Raw genomic sequence first — 16,356 nt, 5'->3', positions numbered from 1 at the left:
AAGACACTGAACCAAGTGAGGTTAAGTGACTTGCCCAAGGTCAGAGGCTGCAGGGCTACCCACTTGGCAATACTAGCTGTTGGCAATGAACAGAGTGGGCCAAAATTGAAGGGCGTCCTTTGAAGGTAACAAAATGGTCCTTGGAGTAGCAAAACACACCTTGGTTCCCAAATCCCAAACTTCTCTGCAGCTTCTGGTTTAGGAGCTGGAAAGACCAAGGTGTGAATTTCCGCACTGGCCCGGGGCAATTAACTAACTTTCTCTTAGCCTCAGTTCTCTTATCTGCCGCAGGTCGTTTTAGATTAAAAGTCCTCCCTTGGAATTATGAATTACTTGTGTGTGTGTGTGTATGTCTGCCTCTGCGCAGTGGAGGTGGAAGGGCTAGGGTTTCTGGGTCATGCCCAGTTTTCCCAGGTCTCTTGAAACCGTGTTTTGAGGTTCTGTCCTAACCAACTACCTTTCAGGTCAAGCCCCGGGACAGTGATGGCGGTCAAACTTAGCTTGGCTGTTCCTCAGCCACTTGGAAAAAGGCCACAGCCCTGCAGCCAAGAGGACTAGGGTGGGTCTTCCCCCCAACCCCCTCCCCCACCTCCCGCCCCGAGGGGATTAAAGATAAGGGTGTATTCTCAGGAAGGCTTCCTGGAGGTAGTGAGGGATGAGTGGAATCCTGAAGATCTAGCAGGAGTTAGTCAAGAGGTGGAAGGGGAAGGGTTAGGAACATGCCCGCACCCCCAAACAAAGCATGATGAGGTTCACAACATACGAGGAAGAGTGGGGCGGGTGAAGAGGTCTGTAGAGGCGAAATCAGAACTTGGCTTTATTCTAAGAGAAATGGGGAGGGGCTTAAAAGGCTTTAAAGGAGTGTAATTCGGAGTTTTAGAAAACCCCCTATAGTCGCTTGGGTCGGAGGGGGCAGGAGGCTATCACAGGAAACAGCCCAGTTGGAAGATGACCGAGGACTGAGGAAAGGGTGGGAGTGGGGGGCGGGAACCAACATCTGAAACCTTTCCCAGTTCCCCCGACGCTGCGCGAAGTCCCTCGGCTTTCTTTGCTTCTGTGGAAGGTCCCCATAAAGGGCTGGGCACTGGCCAAATGCTCATTGAGCTAAATAGCCCAGATTCCCCTCCTCTTTCAGGGGCTCTCTGGGCCAGGTACCCAAGAATTGGTAGGGTTAGGCGGGAGAACTTCCCACTGCTGAAGATGGAGAACCGTTACCCCTCAAAAAACACAAAAACCTCGGGCGCTTTTGGCAGCAGCCTCCTCCGCCCATGACCTCATGCTTTAAGCTCCCATATAGCCATCCCCCGCCCTGTCCACACCCAGCGCCCGAGTGGGGGCGGGGTGGGGGGCAGTGCGAAGGTCTGGGTAGCCGGAGAAGCTTATTTACCCTGCGCGAGATTTGGGGGAAGGGGCAAAGATTTTCCTACAGTGGGGGGAAAAATGGTGTAACTTTCCCTCGTGCAAAAAATACTCGCTGTCTTGCGGGCCCTCCGTGAGATAGATGCCTCGAAGCCGGCTCGAGGCGATGTGTTCAGCTGAACTACCTTTGACTCACGTTTCCTCGGACCAGGAAAGCAGCCTGGAAATACTGGGGTCTCGGGCTAGGTTGCTCGGCACCTGGACCGACCGGTGCCGCCTTGCTCTCGGCGCCCTCCCCACCCCCTCCGGGCCCGCGCCGCCGAGGTTTGAACCTTTGGCTCGCCTTTCAGCCCGCGCCCTGCCCCCTGCTCGCAAATGCTCTCGGTTTGGGTGCAGCGGTTTCCCCCGCAGAGGAGGAGGAGGAGACAGCGCAAGGGAGCGACTCCGGGCTCGGGTTTCCGCACCAATGCCGAGCAGCCCCGGGCGGCCCCCGGCGGCCGTTCCTCCTCCCCGGCACCACGTTCCACAGTCATGGCGCGCGAGGAGGGGCGGGCGCGCGCCGCGGCAGCACCCGCGCCCCTCTCCGCCCCTCCCCTCCGCCGCCCGGCCCCTCTCCTAGGCAACCTCCCTCTCCGGCCTGCAGCGCCGCGGAGATGGAGACCCCTCCCCAGAGAGCTGCATTTCCAGGGCCGTCTGCAGCACCCCTTCCCCGCCCCCAACGGGGCGGAGGTATGGAGCCGCGCGCTTCGGAACCTCCAGCCCCTTCCCGGGAGCCCCAGCCCTCTCCCAGCCCCACCGAGGCCAGGGTGCGGAGGGGGTGGGCGCAGACCGTCTCCTCGCTGCCCGCCTAGAGCTGGCATCTTTGCAAACCCTTAAGAAAAAAAATAAAACAAAAACCCAACCCAAGGCATTAGATTGCAAAGCGCGTTACAGTAACCGGGACGGCTACGCAGGAAGCAATCCTGCACTGGTCCGGGTCTACGGCAGCAGCTTCCCGGCCACGCCGATTTCTCGCGGGCCTCGATTTTCCGGCCACGCCGGAGAGTCCGCCGCACCCCGGGGCTGACAGGTCCCGCGCGGGGCCGCAGCTGGGCCGGTGTCCCCAGTCCCATCCTCGTCCAGAGACTCGCCAGCCTACAAAAGGTGCAACCTCACGCACACGCAGAGCGCACAAATAAAGTCGGCAGTGCACCGCCGGGAAGGCTGTGAACAATGCGCCGGGCGGCCTGCGCCCGCCGGAGCGCGGCGCCCCGGGGGACAGGGGATGCGGGCGGGGGCCGCGGCGGAGGACCCGCCGGCCTCGGCGCTGGACACCTTACTTCCTGCTTCCCCGCCCGCGGCCAGACCCAGCTCTGCGGAGGGATATCTCTCCCCTCCTCTGTCCCTCGCCCTCCCGCCCCCCGCCCTCCCCCCTTTTTGCTTCTGCTCCCCCGCACCCCACCCCGCCTTTCTCCTTTTGCAAGAAAATAATTTGACAGTCGATTTGCTGACAGGGGAGGAATTTGCATCCTGGATTTAAAAAAAAAAAAGAGGCCGAGAGGAGCTTGGGAACGGTTGCTAGGGGTGGGTAATGGGTGAAAAAAGGGGGGGGTACCGGGGAGCGGATAAGGAGGGTTAAGGGAGGGGGCGAGGGTGGGGAGCAACGCAAAAGGTAAGGCCAGGTTACCGCGGCTCGGCCCCGAGTGGGCTGCGGCCGGGGGAGGGGCGAGAGATACATATGTATTTCTGTCTCCCCAGCACACCCCCTTCCCTCTAAGCGATGGCTGAGAGGCGGTGCATGCAGATGGGGAGTAAGTTTCCTGAAGGGGAGGGTGGATGCACGCGCGCAGCCCGGCGCTGCAAATTTCCACCCGGGAGGGAGAGTGGCTGGATGCGGAGAGTTTGGAGTTGCTTGCGGCGGAGGGCAGGAAGGGGAGCAGGGCTGGGAAAGGGGGCTGGCGGGCGCTATATCTGGGAGTAAGTTTCCAGGATCAGGAGAGCCTGCACGCTTGTTCACTAGTAAGTTTCTGGCCGGGGAGGGCGCGTGGGGAGGAGGAGAGGGAGGGGTGCATGTATATAGGAGGGGGGAGGGGGGAGCAGATTTCCTGCGGGGAGGCTGAATGCATATGGAGAGTAGATTTCCTGAAGGGAGGGTGGAGGCGTAGACGGACGGAGTAAGTTTCTTGCTGGGGTGGTGGCGGAGGTGGTGGGTTGGTGCTTTGGAAACCCCGGGCTTCCTACCCGGAGTGGGGGAGCACACTGTTTTCGGGGGGGGCGAGGGACCAGGTTCCCTGCTGGGAAGAGGGGCTTGCATCTGGGGAGTATGTTTCCTGGCGGAGCGATATTTGTTTACAGGCTGAGGGCAGTACTGTAAGTGAGTAGCGCTGTGAGAAGGCGGCTGACATAAATTAATATTGAAATTACTCCATCAGCTCTGCTCGCCCCCCATCTCATCCCCCAAACGGAGACCGGTCTTCTTGTCGGATTGCCCATGCACTTGTTGCAGAAACAGCCAAGGTAGGCAAGAATCTTAAGTTTTATTTTTTAAAAAATTAGTTGGGGGATGCTCCGTGAGAAGACGGGGGTGGGGTGGGCGGGGAGGGAAAGGGGGGACAGAGAAGGAAAAGTCTCCCCCTTTTACTTTCAGTATGTAAGCAGGGCCTCTCCCTGCTTCCCTCCTTTCCTCTCTCCTTTCTGGGCTGCACAGCATCCCAGCAAAGGGGGAGGGGTGAGGTGGGCGCTTTAATTTGGCAATCCTGGCTTAAAGGATGGTGGTGGTGGGCTTGCAGTTGAAGGTTGTGATGTTATAAAGGCTTCATTCTCCTGCCAAGAAACTGCAGGACTCTGGGGATGTGCCTTTTGGGGTTTTTGACATGATGCATATGTGTTATGTATATGTGCGTGCAGGCTCTGTGGAGGCTGGGTACTCCCCAGAAGTTAGTGTGGCCACCCAGATGGGAAAAAGGTGTAAGGGGGTAAACCTGCCCCTTCACTCCCCAACTTCAGTTTGGGAGACTGGGAAGTTACTGCAGGTAGTCTGAAGAAATGGGTATTAAATACAAAAACCAAACCACTTATTCACCGGCGGAGGCCGAGAGCACCTGGCAGGCAGCCTCTGGCCAGCACCGGACTGGAGCATGTGCGCCTGCCATCCTTAGGTTAAAAGAAAACGCCTTCTGGTCGTTCCGTGTGTCTTCCACCGGCCTGTTACAGCCAGCTTTGTGGAAAGTATTCTCCAGACTAGAAGCAGCGTTGGCAAGTGAACGTGTCGAAGCGGGTTACTAACAGCATGGCCTGGGCTGTCTTGTGAAATGCATGGAAGTCATGCTTAGAAATGACCGATCCAGGAGTGGCTGAAGAGTTCATTTCAAAATGCCTCCTGGAATCCGGTCCGGGGGCACTTTTCAGCAGGCCATGGGGGACGGCTTTAAGAAAGGAGTTATAAGTTGTCCCAGTTAGTACCAACCTTTGGCATCATTTACCCTTTCGAGAAAGGAGTTGGTGATAGAAAATGTGGTTTTGATGCCCACTGGAAGGATAACAAGCAGGAGAACTCAGCGCTTAACTAGTTAACCAGCAGTCTTTGCCTCCCCTTTCTCTGTTTTCTTGGTCCTCAGCCTACTGGTTTCTGCAGAAGAGTTGTAGGTCTTGGCTGTCAGGTACCTTGATTGTGCTGGGAGTTTTAACTTTGCCAGGATAATTTTAGCACCAGGGGTTCCAGCCCAGAGATGTTTAGTAGGCTTAGGGAGTAACCACTAAGCAGTGGGGTTAACTAAACTTGGTTAAGCTTCCCGCAATTCTGTAGACAGGTTCTGTTCAACCGGGGGGGAAAACTGGGTTTTAGAAAAAACTCTCTACACAATACTGATGGACAGTGCTTTTTTTTCTTTGCTTCTTGGCATCAGATTTCCAGATTGAGGTGCTTGCTATTTGGCAGTTTGAGAGTTGAATTAGTTGGGAATTAAATATTATTGCCCCTTATCAAATGTTCCTAACTAACCATTAGCTAAACAAATTAGCTATTATTTTTACCCGATGAAAATCTGAGTCTGGTTGTTGTATTTGCTGGGAGGGTAAACAAAATCTTTATGTACATTCATTCCAGGGTGGAATTATTTACATGCCTAACCTCAGAGCAAGAGCAGTCATTCAGTTTTTTTCCTTATATTTATGAGATTTATTTTATTGTCTTGCTTTGGCCATTAATCAAGTCACAGTAGGTTTTTTTCTCCTCTACCGAGAACGTTCTTGCGGTAATAAAGGTTTGAAGGCCCATGAATCATAATTCATTCTTTTTAAAATATTGTGGTGATTGTCAGAATTTGATTTGTAGGAATTGATACCTGGAGTGACACATCTCTTTGGGCCCCACCCTTTTAGGCATGTCCATTTTTGCCAAAGGATTGTTTAGAAGCCAGCTTGACATCCCCAAAAGAGCATTTTCCTTCTGCTTTATAAGCACTGAGAAGATTAATTTTGCAGGTTCCATAGCAAACACGGGTCTTTTCACAGCTTGGTAAGCAGGCTTCCACATAGCAGGCATGTGTTAATATCACATAGCGTTTATGAGAGCTTGCTGTGAAAACAGTTGTTCTATGAACTGTGTGGAAAGTACTCAGTTTTGCCTCCTTTAACCCACTTGGGCCTGTGGTTGTTGTTGAGTTAGGAGCTTAAATTGTAAAAGAGGGGATAGAGTATTTGTTGCTTATGTAATAAAATGTGTGGTCACAAAAAGAAAGCTTATTTATAATTTCCTTTTTCTCCTTTAATGGATGGGTTGGTCATAATAACCAAAAGCCTTGGTTTTTTGGAAAATGTAGGGATTCTCCATAAAGTTGATTAGTCAGGCAGTGTTAAAATGGTCTTGCATTCAATAGTTGGCTCAAGTTTACAAGATCTGTGAAGTGACAAAGAACTTTGAAGGTGGTTTGATGCCCAAGGCAAGGGGAAGATGTCATTGGAAAGAAAAGTGGAGAAGGTACCACTTTCTAGCCATTTCTGGGCTTTGGACTTTTTACCTTAAAAATGCATAGTTTGATCCGTGAGTTCTCTTCCTGCTCTGAAATTCTGTGTCTTATGGGTGAGGTCTCCAGAAGTCTTGACAGTCTCTTCCTGGGCCAACGGCCAAATTGCTTCATGGACTTGGGTGAGTTGATTAACTTCTGTTTTTGTCTTCTCATGGAGAAAGTGGATTTGTACCTTGGCATTCCAGAAAGGACTCTTAAGTGGCCTGATGATCTTGACCATCAAATGCAAGGAAATACTTATGAATAAAAGCCAGCCACTGTCTTGGACAAAAAAATTCCCAATTATGTCTGCTAATAGAGAGTGGGGCACATAATCCCAGACACAAAAAATAATTTCAGTTCATTTTAGAAGTTTCCTTTCCATCCAGCTGGTTCACTTGTCTAAGGCTTGGTCAAATGTAAGATTAATTGAGCTGTTATTCCCAGGCAGCAGAAGAAAAGGAGGTAGTTTTGGGGAGGAGACCAGAAAGCCCAGTATGGCTTTGCCCATTTTCTGTGGAGAATTCACATGTTGGTAATTGGGATTTAGTTGACTATTTGTGATAGGGTTCATAATAATGGTATTGTATTAGTCACTTCCAGGATACTATATATTTTGCCATCGGCATTTTTTGGAAAGGCTCTTGATATTTTTGTTGACTTTGAACATTGACATGGAAAATAAAGATCCAGAAAAGGGGCTCAGACCCTAGGCTGTGAAGGTGGGTGCTGATGGTCCTGCTCCAAAGGCAGTTGAATTCAGCCCATTTGACTTCTGACCTCATAAAACTATGTGGCTGAGGGAGGAGGGAGGAGTAGAATCAGCTGGGACCTTGTGCATTAATGATATTTCTGAATTTGCATGTTGGAGGGGAACCAGTGAAATAAAGGAGAAACTAAAACATAGTTGATTTCTTTTGTGGGGAGAGGAAGACAAGAGTAGCTGGATTCCAATTACTGCTGTGCTCTTCCACAAGGGTGCTGCGGCATTTTTAAGGAATAGTATGGTCTTAGTAACATGAGCTTGACCCCAGGGCTCGCTTAATAAATCTTTTCTTCTGGCTTAAAGAAAACACACAACAAAAAGCCTCTGTGATATTTTCTAAGAATTTTAAGTTCTCAGAGTATCTGTTTGTATTAATAGTAATTTGGGTTTACTGAAGAAACAGATGATTTTTTGAGTTTTCCTGTTGGAAGACAGTAAGCTGGGCCTGGGGTAGGATGTGCTGAGCTATTGGGCTGTTGGTTTAGCATCATTAAAACATTAAAATTTTTTTTTTGATGGGGGAGGAAGAGGAAAAAGACCCTCTGTATCTAAATGGCAGTGATGACTCTGAGCTGTAGAACGAGGTCACGGTTATTTTCATGCTGTAAGCAGCCATGGTTTCTTTTATACATTTGGCAGCTACTTATTGAACATTTACTATTTACCAGGTGCTGTGTTAAGGCTCTGGGAATAGGTTGGTAATGAAAGAGACATAATCACCTCCCTCTACCCATACCCGACCCCCACCCCCCAGCTTACAGTCCAGAGGCAGGCATGTAAAGAAATATATAGTGTCATACATGCTCTGATGAAACCTCAGGGGCAGTGATCTGGATAGGCTTAGTTAGAATAGCCTGGAAAGGCCTCTCTTGAGGATTGGGGGTGCAGGGGAGACAGTGCTTCAGGCAGAGGAGAGCCTGAGCAGAAGGACTGTGGCTTTGGGGGAACTCGAAGAGGCATAGGTTGACAAGGGGGAGGGAGAGAGGGCAGTGTGAAGTGATCGTGCAGGGCTCTGTGGTCCTTGATAAGGTTTGGATTTCATTTGAAGTGTAGTGGAAGCCACTGAAAGTTTGGATGGCCCCTGACTCATGTTCAAAGGGGACTGCATTGGTAGAGCAGAGAGCAGGGAGGGGCAGGCGTGGAACTGGGGAGTGCAGCAAAGAGGCAGTTGGAGCAGGTGAAGTGAGGAGGTGGGAGGCCGACATTAGAGGTGGAATGGGCAGGGCTGCTGTGGGATTTGGTGAGGGTGGGAGGAGGTGGGGAGAAGGAATCCAGGGTGACTCTGAGGTTTCTGGCTTGAGCAGTTGGGTAAATGGTGGTGCTGTTTGCTGAGATGGGGGCGGATTGGAAGAGGGAGGGTAGAACTGAGATATCTCAGTTTGAGCACCACTAAGTCTGAGATACCTGTTAGACTCAAAGTGGAGATGTCCAGTAGGTTGTTTGATACAGCGTCTAGCACGAGATAAAAATGTGGGAGCCATCAGCATGGAGATGGTATTTAAGTCCAGGCGACTAGATGAGATGCCCTAAGGAGCCTGTAGAGAGGAAGAATAGACAATGCGAAGGGTGTGTGTGTGTGTGTGTGTGTGTGTGTGTGTGTGTGTGTGTGTGTGTTAAATGTTTCATGAGGTTGATAAGGCCAGAAAAGTCACTGTTGGATTTGGCAAAAATGGAGTCTATTGGTGACTTTGCGAAGTACAGTTAGTGGAGGGAGGGATTGGGAAGGAGCAAGACTGGAGAGGGTTGTGAGGGGGTTGTGAGGTGAGGAACTGTGAATAGCATGTGTAGGCAACTTTTTGGCAAAATTTGACCATGAAAGGGAGGGCAGAGAAATGGAGTGGGAGCTGGCAGGACATATGCATAAAGGAAAGGGTTTTATTTTATTTTTTTAGAAAGGGCTGTTATATTTGTTTGCTGATGGGAAAGATCAGTGGGGTGGGAGTGACTGATGAAGAGAAATAGTTAGGTCAGTTGAGCAAAAGCCCTTGAGATCTGAGGGGAAGATCTGGCCTTGCCGGGGGAGGTGTACTTCCTCCATCATGGCAGGAGGGAAGAGCCGAGAAGAGCTCGCCAAGGGGGCTCTGTGGAGGGCCGAGACGCTCTGCCTTTCCAGGCTGAGTGGGCTCAGGACTTGACACCAGCCACAGACTTCAAGGGTTAAGACTGCATCAGAAATCATACTGCATTTTTCTGAACACTTGCCTGCATTACGAGCGGCATGGAGGAAAGAGCAGATTCTTTTGCTTGGGGAAAAGAATCTTCATTCAATTCAAGTAATTTGGGCCTCATATTAGATTTACTTGAAAACTATGATTGGAAAATGACTTCTGTGACTTTCAGCCCTATTCAGAAGTTGGTGGGCATTGTGTCATATGTTTTGAGCAAGAAGCTCCAAAGGGGGAAAAAAAAGGCAAAGGCTGCCTCTTGTTCAGACTGTTTTTCACAGAAGTATCCCACAGACTGCTAGGCTTGGTTGCCCTCAATGGGGTCTGCATGGCAGGTGGGGTAGATGGGGAGAGAGTCGGAAGATGTGGGTTGGGGTCCAGCTCTACTCTAAGGCTCTGGACAAGTCAGCCTCCAAGCCTGCCTCCACATCTGTAAAAAGAAGGGTGATACCATCTGTCACCTCTCAGAGTTGTTGTGAGGTGGAATCAGATAGTGTACAGAAAGTGCTATGTAAACTGTAAGAGGCATCATAGGCAAGTAGCAGCGAGGTGACTTGATCTTCAGCAGGATCTCCTTCTCAGACAGAAAATCTAACAGCCAGTGAAGCATTTCTCCTAATTTCCCAAAGCTTCTGCTAAAAACTGTTTGCTGTGTCCACTCCCACTGTTGTTCCCTCCTCGTAGCTGCCTTCTATTTGGGGTTTTCGAGTTCTCTGTGATCCCCTTAGTGAAACCAATCTTATTGTTGGAAGGCTGGCATCAGAAATGCTGGCTGTGAAATGTCAGTCAATATAGGTTCAAACTGCATATTCAGAATTTGAATTTGGAGTTTGTTCCCTGAAGAACCAGATGAACTGGATTCAGAGGAACCTCCAACCTACCTGGGGGACCCAAGTGTGGCCCAGTGGTCTTAGCAGTCTTCATTTGCATTCAGTGTTTGTGTTACACATGAGGATTGTGCTATAAAGTGGAGTCTCCCTAAAAGCAGTCATTGGCCTTTAGTCTCTCTGTGAATGCTGGGAAGTCATATTTAGTTTTAAAAAACATCCAATGCTTCTTAATAATCAGGCCCCTGGCCACTATCTAAGAGGGTAAGGCCTTATTTATTTACTTAAAAATTATTTTTATTGTGAAAAAACTTTAAAGATACACAAAAACAGATAGACTAGTATAATGAACTCCTTGCACCCATGATCCTCAGCAGTTAGTGAGATTTTGCCACACTGGTGATAATGGGACTTCTTCCTGTATTTATATAATAAATACATGTTGTTGTTTTTGAAAAACAGGGGAACAGATATCGATTTGGTTTCATAGAGAGGGAAAAATAATCAATGAGAAATCAGAGAGAAAGGAAATGGATACCGTCATTGAAATTACCCAGCATTTTATAGTTCCAGAGCCTCTTTGGCATGTCTTGCTAATGTCTTGCAATAACCACAGAAGGTAGGTGTTCTCATTTTATAGCTGAGGAAACTGGGGCTTGAGAAGTAAAATTTTTTTTTTTTTTTTTTTTTTTGAGACAGAGTCTCACTTTGTTGCCCGGGCTAAGTGAGTGCCGTGGCGTCAGCCTAGCTCACAGCAACCTCAAACTCCTGGGCTTCAGCGATCCTACTGCCTCAGCCTCCCGAGTAGCTGGGACTACAGGCATGTGCCACCATGCCCGGCTAAGTTTTTCTATATATATTTTTAGTTGTCCAAATAATTTTTATTTCTATTTTTAGTAGAGACGGGGTCTCGCTCAGGCTGGTCTCGAACTCCTGGCCTCGAGCGATCCACCCGCCTCGGCCTCCCAGAGGGCTAGGATTACAGGCGTGAGCCACCGCGCCCGGCCGAGAAGTAAAATTAAAAAATAAAAATAAATGATTAACCCAGAGTCACATGTCCAGCCAGCATCCCAAGCTCTGGTAATGCCAGAATTTGACTGGTCTCCAAATTTTGTGCACTCTCAAATAGATAATGCTATGCAATATTCAATAAAAGAAGGTGGTACAGAATATATGCAAAAGATCATGGAAACCAAGTAGATCATCTGGGTAGTTTGGGCTTACAATTCCAATGACCTTAGTTGGAAATAATCAAACGATTAAAGCATGTTTTGAGCATTACATTTTTTAAAAACTTAAATTGTCTGGCTCCATTATTCTGGAGCACACAGCTTTGAGGCTGCCTCATAATTAAGGCCAAGACTCGGCTTTACCAAATCGGGCATTTATTCTCTGTCAGTCTCCTACGGTCGGCCCTGTCCCTCCTGTGGGGCTCCTCAGTGGAGGCACCTGGGCAGCCCAGTGGTCCCTTCTAGGTGCTGTGGGCTCTAGCCTCTGGGCTCCGACTTTGGACATAACAGGGCCCTGAGTGGTTTGCTACCTCGGAAAGAATCCTTCTTGAGGGCCCCTACCGGCCTTTGTCATAGCAGAGGCTGCTCCTTGGGCCCCTCTTGGTCTTTGGGAAACTGTCCCCAGTCTAACTCCTTTGAAAGATTTTTTAAAAAGGAAAAGAAAAAAAGATGAAGTTGATGCCCAAGGAGTTTTAATAGGAGTGTCGTTTGAGTTTGAGTTCCCAATCTAACTCCTTTGAAAGATTTTTTTAAAAAGGAAAAGAAAGAAAAAAAGATGGAGCTGATACCCAAGGAGTTTTTTAATAGGAGTGTTGTTTGAGTTCCCTCTGTTGTCATCACAATAAAAGATACCAAACTCCCTTAAAATTCAACTGAAGGATACCAGTAATGAGGCTGATTCTGAAGTATTGAGCTTGTTTGCTTTTCTTTCTTAATTGGGTGAATACATGCAAGCTGAGGGGTTTTCAGGGGGAGCCACAGTAGGTAAGGACATTTAGGGGCCGCTTTCCTTTTGAAGAGTCTGAGCTTCTTTAGAAGCCAGTATGGAATTCAAACAGTGCAGACGCTCATTCCTGAAGTCTTTCTTGATGGCTCTATGTGCCTGGTCCTGGGCCAGGGCTGTGGGGTGGGCTAGAGGGGGCTGTTCTTGGGCTCCTGTGGCCCTTGGCTTATATAGCTGCTGTTGTCACATTTGCCATGGGGTGTGTCTTTCACCCCCTCTGGACTGGGAGCTTGGGGAGAGCAGAACTGGGTCATCACTCATTTTTGTACCCTTAGCATCTAGCATAGAGCCTGGCAGTAGTTAGTGCTGTATAAATGCTCACTTGTTTAAGAATCAGCTGGGTTTTTTTTGTTTTTATTTTGCCTCTTGTGTTCTCCCTATTGGTTCTAACTGGAAGGAGAAATCAGGCCTTTCTGCTTCCAGGCCCAGTCGTTGCAGCCACTGAAGGCGACCAGACCAGAGAAATATTTTCTTCCCCCTTGCCTTGCCGTGGCCTTGCAGCCTTCAGCTGGGGTGGTTTAACTGAGCTCTCGAATGCAAATGCTGTCCCATCCCCCATCCCTTTTAATAAGTGACATTTTGTTAAATCAGTTATTCAAGGCCTTATCTATATTTCTGTCTGTGCTGGCTTAGTCAAAATAGGAAAGAGAGTGAATATTAGATTTCTTCACCCACCCCCTCCTCCTTCCCCTTTGAGCAACTCTACATAAGATTTCTGATAGGAGAGGGGTGATGTGTCCTTGAAGAAGTAAATGCTGTGTTCAGAAAAAATGTGGAGGGCTTTGACTTGTAGCGAATGCTGTTTTTCAGCAGCTGTGATTTTTCCATTTTTCTTTTTCTTTCTGTTTTGATTAGTGGAACTCATTGTGCTCCAGGGTTGGGATTGCGTTGGGGGAGGGCGCAGAGGGAACAGCATTTACTGGGAGAGCTCGAGATGGGGAGGGGGAAGGAGAGAAGGGATTTATTGAAAATATATGTCTACTTCTGCTATGATAAAGCGGCAGGCATGTAAAAATGCAACGGGGAAATCATTATTGTGGTAATGTAGGCAGAGCTCTGCTTTCTCATTAACAGAGCTTAGCCCACGTGGAGGAGGGGGCGGCCGGGCTGCTTTGAGAGTTGGGGTATTCAATAATAGCAGAAACTCAGGGGATTGTCTCCATCCCCCCTTCTCACCTCCTCCAGCTGCCTTCTTCTTTCTTTCCCCAATCAGTTTGTAGGTTTTTGAAAGCTGCATGTTGGGTTTCCTGGTCTCCTTCCTCACCCCTGCCACCCCAAAATGCTGTAAGGACTGTTTAATTTTTAAAGTTAGGGGGAATTAAAATAAATTTTCTCTTGGGAACTGGAGGAGAATTTTGGCAACACATTGTGAGTCAGAGATTGGATTATCCTTTGCATCCCAGAGAGCACCAAGAAGAGCCTATTTAGGGGCTCAGGAATTTGCATATGCTGTGGGGTATCAGAATTAGGGTTCCAGATTGCTTTAGTAGTAGTAGCTACTAATTATAGAAAGTTTGCTATGTGCGTGGCCTTGTGCGGATATTTTAGTCTTTCCATCCTCTGAAAATTTTAAGAAGCAGATGTGATGCCTGCTTTGCGCTTGAGGAAACTGAGGCTTGGGGCATGTCAGCAACTTAAGGACACACAGTTACTAAGTGGCAGGGCTAGTATACACACCCAGGACTAACTCTAAAGACTGACTCCTGATCATTGGGCTATGCTGCCTTTAAAGATCAGCTGGTCACTTGCTCTATACAAACCTCTAGATGCTAGGAACCTGGGCAAAATACCTAGAGCTGCCCACGAGGCCTGCTGTTGAGTTATGGGTAGAGTGCTCAGAATGTTTAAGAGAATCTTTCCTGAGTTCCTGGAGTGAGCTATTATTATTATTCTAATGAGGAAGATCGAGGGTAGTATCTTGCTTCCTTGTTCCAGTAGTTGAGTGCTCTGCCCCCCATCCCTGCCAGGTTACAGTGACTTTGCTGACAACTTGTTCATCATGCATCTATTGAGTGCCTGCCATATACCAGGATTGTACCAACGGCTGGAAATGCCAGGACAAATAAGAGAAGGAGCTCAGCAGGGTCTAGTGGAAGACTGTCATGTGAACATAGAATTAGGATATACAATGCCTGCCTAGAAAAAGGCAAAATTTCAGAAGTAATTTGTAGGAGAGACTGTGTAGAGCAGCCAGGGACATCTTGAGAGAGGTGGTGCATGAATAGGGTTGTGTGGGTTCTGGGGCGGCTTGCCAGGTAGACAAAGGGCAAGGTGGCAGCATGATGAGTATAGGAGACTTACAGTCTGGCCTTACTGAAGCATCATGTTCAGCTTCGAGGCTTACCCATCCGTCTTAGTCCATTTGGGCTGCTGTAACAAAACTACCATAGACCGAGTGGCTCAAGCAACACACATTTCTTTCTCACAGTTCTGAATGCTGGGATGTCCAAGAACTAGGCAGGGGCAGATTTGTTGTCTAGTGAGGGCCCTCTTCCTGGTTCATAGCCACCTGGGTCCTCACGTGCTAGAATGGTCAAGGGTGTTCTCTGTGGCCTTTTTATAAGGGCACAAGTTCTATTCATGAGGGCTCAGCCCTCATGACTTAATCACCCCCTAAAGGCCCCACCTTCTTATACCATCACCTTGCAGGTTAGGATTTCAGCATATGATTTGGGGGGACACAAACATTTAGTTTGTAGCACAATCTAATTTCATTTTCCATCACCTTCAGTTTAGTCCTCTAGAACTGTACTGTCCAATATGGTAGCCACTAGGCATGCCTGGCTATTTCATTTTAAATTAATTAACAATAAAATAAAATAAAAACCCAGTTCCCCAGTTGTCCTAGGCACATGTCAAGTGTTCAGTAGCCATATGTGGCTGGTGGCTGTCATGTTGGACAGCATAGATACAGAATATTTCTGTAAGCGTGGAAAGTCCTGTTAGCTAGTGCTGCTGTAAGCTTTGCCGTTTCCTCCGCATAGAAGGTTTCCTCCTTTGTCCCTTACCTGACCCTCCCACTTTCTCCAGAAGCCTTCCCTAAAAGCCTAGGTGGGCTTCCATTCGGATTGCAGCGATCTCTGTGTGTCTCTATCTCTGCTCCTCCCCACCCCCTGATTTCCACCTTCTTAGGCTGTGTCTTTTTCATCCTTGTTCATCATGTCTTGTTTATCATTGTGTCCCCACACCCAGCCTGGGGCCTGGCACATGCAAAGTCTCAGTGTCAGTTGCCAGGTGATAGGCTGGAGAGGTACGCAGAGATTGGGCTGGGAGAACCCGGTGCCACGTTGTGGAGCTTGGTCTTGACCGTGTGGGCTATAGAGAAGTCACTGAAGGGTGTGGAGTGAGGAGGCGTGTGTGGGACAAAGGAGTCAAGTCAGGTTTATGTATCAGAAAATTCTCTCTGAGACATACTGAGGGCAGGCTGGAGGGGCTGAGTGTGTAGGCCAGGAGATGAGTTAGGAAAGTGTTGGAAACACAGGGCAGTAGGGCTCAGGGCCTGGACTGCTCAGGCAGGGGCAGTGACGTTGAAGGAGGAGCGTTGCTGTCTTTCCCAGGCGTGGCCTTCTGATGTTTCTCTCTCCAGCTCGGGTGCTCTTTTTAGTTTCTACGGGGGACTGCTGAAGGAAATCCCTTTCACTTCCTCTCTGTCCCTCACCCCTGTCCTCCTCGAGACCCCCAGCCATGTGCTCTGCAGCTTTCCCTCCCCACTCTCTGCTTTGGCGGTGGGCTGCCCTCCTTCCCTCGGCCCCCCACCCTGTGCCCCCCGCCTGTTTCCCTTCAGGGCCACGTTGTCCCACATCTGAACCCTTCTCTCATCTGAGCAGAAGCTCAGAACATAGAGACCAGGGTCTTCTGTGTTCCGTCTTCTTCAATCCATGCCTGGTCCTTCTGTGAGGACATTTTTGGGGCCTTACATTTAAAAGTTTGGGGAGAGTTTTAATAAGGAATCTGGAAAGTAACTGAGGTCAGTTTAGTCTCTTGGAAGTAGTTGAGAGGAACCAGGATGGCAGAATTTAGGGAGGCTTAAGAGGATTATTTTCTTTAGGAAGGTGTGGCGAGGTGATCTTGCCATGGCGACCTCATGTTGTGCGTGTCTGGGGACAGGACACATTTCAAAAAATAACAGCTACCTACTAAGTGCAGATGCATGCTGTCATTTTAGGTATATTACCCCCTTTAACCAGGAGAAGCACTCCATGAGGAAGGCATTATTATCCTCATTATACAAGTGAGGACAT

The 16,356-nt window shown here is 48.9% G+C and overlaps 1 protein-coding gene across 5 annotated transcripts in view; it reads left to right on the top strand.

Moving 5' to 3' along the window:
• Positions 1 to 2,829: 2,829 nt before the first annotated feature.
• TRERF1 (transcriptional regulating factor 1) overlaps positions 2,830 to 16,356 on the top strand; it is a 197,358-nt gene continuing 183,831 nt past the window's right edge. For 3 of the 5 annotated variants that reach the window (XM_045541946.1, XM_045541943.1, XM_045541947.1), the window contains exons 1-2: positions 2,878 to 3,357; positions 3,771 to 3,855. The gene's annotated coding sequence lies outside the window, so the exon portion shown is untranslated. Of the gene's footprint in view, positions 3,358 to 3,770; positions 3,856 to 16,356 lie in introns of all 5 variants that reach the window. The other 2 variants (XM_045541945.1, XM_045541944.1) reach the window with 2 other exon arrangements.

Source organism: Lemur catta, chromosome 2 (assembly GCF_020740605.2).
Source record: "Lemur catta isolate mLemCat1 chromosome 2, mLemCat1.pri, whole genome shotgun sequence".
Taxonomy (NCBI): Eukaryota; Metazoa; Chordata; class Mammalia; order Primates; family Lemuridae; genus Lemur; species Lemur catta.
The sequence above is the reverse complement of the archived record's forward strand: the minus strand, read 5'-3'. Positions and strand labels throughout refer to the sequence as shown.